Here is a 6,767-nt window from a genome sequence, read left to right as displayed (position 1 = left end):
GCAACAAGTTCACACTCGCTCCTAAATCTAGCAATGCTCACTCAATCCTAAAATTGCCAATGATGCACGAGATAGTTGGGCAACCTGGATCCTTATATTTAGGGAGAATGTTATGCTGTAAAATTGCACTCACATTTTTAGCCAAAAATGCCTTCTTCTTGATATTTAATCGACGCTTGACAGTGCACAAATCTTTCAAAAATTTTGCATATGAAGGCACTTATTTGATTGCATCAAGAAGAGGTACATTGATTTTTACTTGCTTAGAAAGCTCAAGAATTTCAGAGTTTGGTTCAAGCTTTTGCAAGGGCTTTAATCTTTGTGGAAATGGTGCAGGAAAAGGACATTTGATTTTTTCAGTAGATGTTGGTGCTTCAGTTTCTTCGTTATCCTTTTCTTTTGTCTTGGGAGGGTCGGAATCAGGTATGACTTGTGTTTGTTCTGGGACTGGTCGGTCAATAACCTTTCCACTTCGCAAAGTTATTATACTCTTCGCTTGTTCTTTATGCAAAGTTGAAGATGATGCATTGCTACCGCCATAGACTTGAGGATTAGGTTGTGGTTGAGCTGGTAGCTTACCTTTCTCTTGAGCACTTAAAGCAGTGGTTAGCGTTGTCAGTTGATTTCTTAATTCATCATTGATTTTAGCTTGACCTTGCATGAAAGATTGCAAAGTTTCTTCGAGACTGGATTTTTGAGGGGGTGTGTGTGCATAATGAGGTTGCGGAGGTGGAGGAGTTGGGTTATATACTTGTTGAGGTTGTTCATTCCTCCACCTGAAATTTGGATGGTTCTTCCATCCAGGGTTGTAAGTACCCGAAAAAGGATTATTGAAAGATTTTTGATAGGTATTCATAACATTGGCCTGATCGTGCAAGACTTCCTTGAATGCGGGTATTGTGGGGCAATCAGTGGTGAGATGGCCAGGCATCTCACAAATCCTACAACACTCGATGTTATGTTCTACGGTCTTGACGGGTTCAATCCTTCTAAGTTCAATTTCCTCTACCTTCCTAGTAAGGGCTACCATTTTAGCCTGAATATCATCCTGAGTACTAAGGTTGTAAAGTCCCCCGTGTCCAACGCTAGTAGGCTTAGGTAAGGGTTTATTCACTCTATCCCCTGTATCCTATAATTGTGCAGTCTCTGCGAGAGAATCTAAATAGTCCCATACCTCATCGGGTTGCTTTTCCAAAAATAGACCATTGCACAGTCTCTATAAATTGTTTTAACTGTGGAGACAACCCTTCGTAAAAGAAACTAATGGTTCTCTATGTTTCAAACCCATGATGAGGACAAGAGAGAAGCAAATCTTTAAATCTCTCCCAGCATTCATAAAATGTTTCATGATCTTTTTGTTGGAAATTACTAATATGCCTTTTCAAAAAGTTAGTCCTTTGTGCGGGAAAGAATTTTTTCAAGAATTCTCTTTGCATGTCATGCCATGTTCCTAGCGATCTAGGTCTCAAGGAGTTCAGCCATGTTTTGGCTTTATCCTTTAAGGAAAAAGAAAACAAGGTCAATTTAAGGACGTCTTTTGATACATTTGGCACTCTAAATGTGATACTAATTTCCTCAAAATCCTTAAGATGAAGATAAGGGTTCTCGGATTCCATCCCATGATACTTGGGCAGCAATTGAATTACTCCTGGTTTGATTTCAAAGTGTCCTACATTTTCAGGAATAATCATGCATGACGGTTGACTAGTCCTAGTGGGATGTAAGTATTGTCGAAGTGTCATAACTGGGGGTCTACCTTCATCACCATGGTGACTTCCTACATCATCAGGAAAATTTGCCATCTCACAAGGTGTGAGATGCTGCGAAGGAATTTCAAGGTTGTGTCCTAAGGAATGATCTAATGTTGTACGACTTAATCGACCGGTGTCGTCCCTATTCCAACCTAGAATACAAAATTTAATTAAATTTTTTTTATATTTTTTTAAAAAAAATAAATATAAATATAAGTACCAACTAAAGATACCCTAAAACTACACCCTAAAACAAAAATCTATTCACAATCGAACATGCAACTAAACATTACACCTCAATTTCTAATATTTTTCTTAAATTTCTAGACAGCTCCTAACTGGTTTGAAGAGGGCACCTAAGCCTCCAATCCGGTCTAATGAACCGAGTTGACCAGGTAAGCTCCCAGGTAAGTGGAGGGGTCACGATGCGTTCGCAAAGGTCCCACTTAAAACCCACTTGCCTCGAACAGATGAACTGTCTCCCTTATAGGAACAAAGCTTGCCTAGACATCAACTAAGCCACAGAGCGAAATTGGTGCAACTTTCGGTGGTCTTCATCCTATTGAGCTCGAATGTCCTTAGGGGCCAACGTCTAGTTGATTTTAGTTAAGCTTAGGATATTTATGCAATGGGGTGATTTTTGGGCTAAGGACGAGTGATGAAATCCCGACCTTATCTTTTTAAATGGGTTCAGCCCTTAGAATATTTTATGCTGATGCCTTATACTATATGCAACAATCAAGAGATTTTTTTTTTAATGTTTTATGACATGGCATCAAATTTCATTGAATTGGTGAAAGAAACACAGGTCCTGCACCTGAAGACCAAATTTGAGTTCAATCAGACGGTTAATTACTTTGATATCAGAGTTTGATGCAGACTGTGCAGGGAATAAAAAACAGCAGTAAAGAATTTTTTTTTTGTTTTCGAAAGAAAAAGACTAACTACTAAAGTACTAATTAAATCTAAAATTATACTAATAAATCAGCCGTTCCCCGGCAATGGCGCCAAAAACTTGACGCGCTCGCAAAAATGTTTTCGCGAAACTAATCTCCCAGGTATAGGAGAATCATACAAGTAGTAAAATCTTGGGAGTCCGAGGTCGAATCCTCAGAGAACGAAATATATATGAGATTATTTAATATAATTTTAGATTAATTAATTTAATAAATTCGTGGATTAAGATGATGTTTTGCAAATAGAAAATAAATCAGTAAACAGAGAATCGAAATTTAGATAGATTAAGATGGTGTAGGGATCTGGAATCCTCCTTGATGATATTATTTTCAACAATTAAATTCTGCGATTCTTGATTAAAGATCAATCAGATAGAATAGTTCTAATCATGGAGTATACAATTTGAAAACATGAATTCAAGATCTAAGTATTTATCGTGCCGATTACGTCTACGACAAATCAAACATCGAAACAATCCATGAATCAAGAAATATAAACCATAAAAGATCTATCTCATAAATAAGCATGCAAGAATCAAAAACATATTAATAGACATAAAGCAAAGAGATCAATGTTCAGAATTTACTTGAAAAAAAATAAGACATCAAAGGTTCCTCCATCACCCTTCACCTAAGGGATTAGCCAGCCATAAACATAAAAGAAACTCCCCTATTCCTCTTCCTCCTTTTTTTTCTTTTTATTTTTGGAAATAGGGCATCCCCTGTTTCCCTTTCTCTTCTTTTTTTTTTCTTTGAATACGGTTGAGGCTCTCTATTTTTTTTCCTTGAATGAGCGCTCCCCTCTGTTTTTCGAATGAACTCTTATATCTCTCGATGGACCCCCTGATCACACGGGATGCTCCTCTCGTGCTGGCTGCCGAGTATCCCGGACGCGGAGAAGCTGATCCATAGAAGATTGGAGAGGCGGAAGAAGCGGGCGGACGCGTGTGACATGGGCTTGGGAAGCACGGATGGCTGGATGAGCCTGTGATTGCGGGATCTTCGCGGGATGATGAGCTGCACGCGGACGCTGGGAGCTGATCACAGAAGCCAGGATCTCGGGAGAGCTGGAAGATTGCACGCGGAGAAGACGGGAAGGAAGGGGATCTGATAGGAGCTAGGATGCAGACGTTGGGTGCAGAGACGCTCACAAACGGCTGGGATGCGTGAAGAGCAAATGGATCGGAAACTTGGGCTCTCTCGATCGCCAACGGACGCTTGGATGCGGGATCTTCGGTAAGGGAGGAAGGCTGATCGCAGGAGGCAGCTGAGATCCTCTGTGAACGTGGAAGCTTGGGGCTTGAACACTTGGGATCGGTTGGAAGGCGCGTGGACTCGAAAGCGAGCTGATATTCCGGAAGATTGCGATCGCCATGGGATGCAGAAAGCTTCACGGGAGATTTGGATCTTTGCTGGGATGGAGATGCTTGCGAACGGAAGAGCTGGGATGCGGACGCTGAGATCACGGACGCGGGAAATTTGCATGCGGACGCGGAATGTCTGGGAGAGGCTGGATCGCGGAGAATTTGCACGGGGACGGCCGGATGTTGGACTCGGGACGCTGAGATTCGTATGATGCCTCGCTGACGGTGTGGACGGCTGGGAGCTGATCACACGCGCTGGGAGAAGTGGATGGGCTGCACGAGGGCTCTATCGGGAGAAGCTGATCATGGGACAATGTAGAAATCGCGGGATGCTGGGACCTGTGACACGAAGGGTGAATCACGGACGCCTGCGGGATTCCTTCAAATGGATGCATGAAATGGGGAGGACATGCTGCTGCTGGATGTGGTGATAAGTGCTAAATAATGCATAAACTAATATCTTATTCATAGCACTTATCATTATTTTAATTCAAATATTTTGTAAATTCAACTAAGAAATTGTGTTACCTTCACCATTGCATTTTAATAAATTATTAAAGGTAATTCAAGTTTTACTTATTTACTGATTGAGTCTAATGTATGCTGGTTGAGTCAAGTTCATTAGGGATTATTCTTGGACCTAAACCACATGCACCCCGCAAATCAAGACCCTCTGATTCAGTCACCTAATTTTCTTTCCACATGATCCAATTCTACTATTTTAATCTCAAAAACAATAAAATTCCTTCAATTATTTGTCTCTCAGATCTCAAAACATATCATCATATTTGCACGAATCCCAAAGCTCCATCCACTCCTCCACTTTTCTCTACCAAGCAACCCGCTCTCATCCTAGCTTCAAACTTCATCCTCCCGAATCCCAAACTTCATCATCTCCCAACCGTATCACTCTTATCTTCTCAACGTCCCATACGCCCAAATTTTCTTCTTCGCACATCCCGTTCGAAACAGCATCAACACCTAAAATCCCACCTTTCACGTGATTCTTCCCGAGCTTCCCAGCCACATGAACCTCTTCCCAGCCAAAGGAAATCACACGCTCATCCCCGGATCCCAGCATTCGGATTGATCCCAGCTCACGGTTCAAAGCAACCGTATCATTCTTCCTCTCAAACGCCAGCATCCGAGTATCTCAACAACCAACTCATCTTCATCTCCCCTTCATTCCGTTCAGCATCTATCAAATCCTAGCATTCGGATGAATCCCCTGCATCCCGGAACCAAGTTTTCTTTGCATTCAGCCGAGATCCCAACATCCCAGCTCCACATCACAGCCATATCCCTCCTGCGAATCAAGCAAGTTTCTTCCGCTAGATCCCACGTTCATCCCGTTCGGATTGGAGATAAACTCAAATCACATCTTCCGGCTTGATTCCATGGAATCATCCTCATCCCGTAAACAACCAAACTATCCTCCCCTGCTTCGGAAACAGAACACAGATCTTCTCTCAGCCGTGCACATCCATTCTGGGTTCAACTCCATCCACGGATGAGTTCTCTCCCTTGTTTAAACTTCCACGTCCTCAACCGAACCCAACAATCTCCCAGCCGTCTTCTAGATTAATCCCAGCCAACTGCAAATCAAAGTCATCCTTATCCCCTGCTTCTGAACAGAACCAAAATCCTTTCAATGTTCGTGATGAAGCTTTCCATGGATCACTTTCTTCCGCTAATTCCATGCGCTCCCAGGTATCCCAACTTCCGAGATCCTCTCACGTCCACGTTTCAGCGTCCAAGATATTCAGCCGCGTCGCCTCTACGTTGAAGCCACATCACCACCATTTCGGATCACATCCATCCTCAATCGTGAGCACTGTTCCAGCAATCATCCAACGCCGGGATCAGCTCCCGTCTTCATCCTTATCGGAACAACTAGAGAGGAAGAGAGAGAGGGATGCTGAGCCTATAAAAGGGAAGCAATGCATGAAGATGAGGGCATTCGGAAGGAGGGAGCCGGCTGATCCCAAGCTCTCACAGGCCAAATCCCACGGGAAGAAAGAAACAAAGAAGGGAGAGAAGATTTTTGGTTATTTTGGGAATGACTTCCCATAAGAGTTAAAAAAGAGCCGTTCTCAAGGGAATCGCAAGAGGGAGAGATGGGAGCCCACTGCTGTGCTGCTGCTGCCGTCTCCAACTCCATGCAGGGCTGATCTTCTCACTAGGGCTGGATGCAGCCCTAATAAAGGGCCAAGGGTTTTATATTTTGATTTCTATTCTTAGAGTTGTATAAACCTTATTTTGCTTCTAATGAATATTTTACTTCATCTCATATTTAATTTCTATGATTTTAAATATGACGTTTATACAATTGTTCTTCATGATCACTAGGTAAATATAAGATAGTCCATGCTTAAGGAAGATGCGATGTGCTGCCACCTTAGATTAGGGTAGACAATTCATGCTAACTAAAGATGGATTATGCCTAAATTACTTTTGTGAATTTCTATTTAAATGCTTATTAGGCTTGTAGCCAATTTGCATGTTTATCCAAAAATAAATTAAAATATAATTAATCCTTGTTCCGATGTTAGTGGTGAATTTCTTGCCCTAGGTACTCCCAAACTGATATCATTTTAATTGCATTTCTTATTAAATTGCTTAGTTTAATAGTCTTCACAAATTCTCTTTCAAATATTTTTATTTTTAAAGAAAAACAACTGTACCCCAATCTCTGT

At 41.7% G+C, this 6,767-nt stretch overlaps 1 pseudogene; it reads left to right on the top strand.

The window, feature by feature from the left end:
* Positions 1-1,281: 1,281 nt before the first annotated feature.
* Positions 1,282-1,379, top strand: LOC149753296 (small nucleolar RNA R71; annotated as a pseudogene).
* The last annotated feature ends 5,388 nt before the right edge of the window (positions 1,380-6,767 follow it).

This window comes from Phoenix dactylifera, chromosome 6, assembly GCF_051530095.1.
Source record: "Phoenix dactylifera cultivar Ajwa chromosome 6, Ajwa_hap1_PhDact_Kaust_v1.1, whole genome shotgun sequence".
NCBI lineage: Eukaryota > Viridiplantae > Streptophyta > Magnoliopsida > Arecales > Arecaceae > Phoenix > Phoenix dactylifera.
Note: the sequence above shows the minus strand (reverse complement) of the source record. Positions and strands in the feature narration are given on the sequence as shown.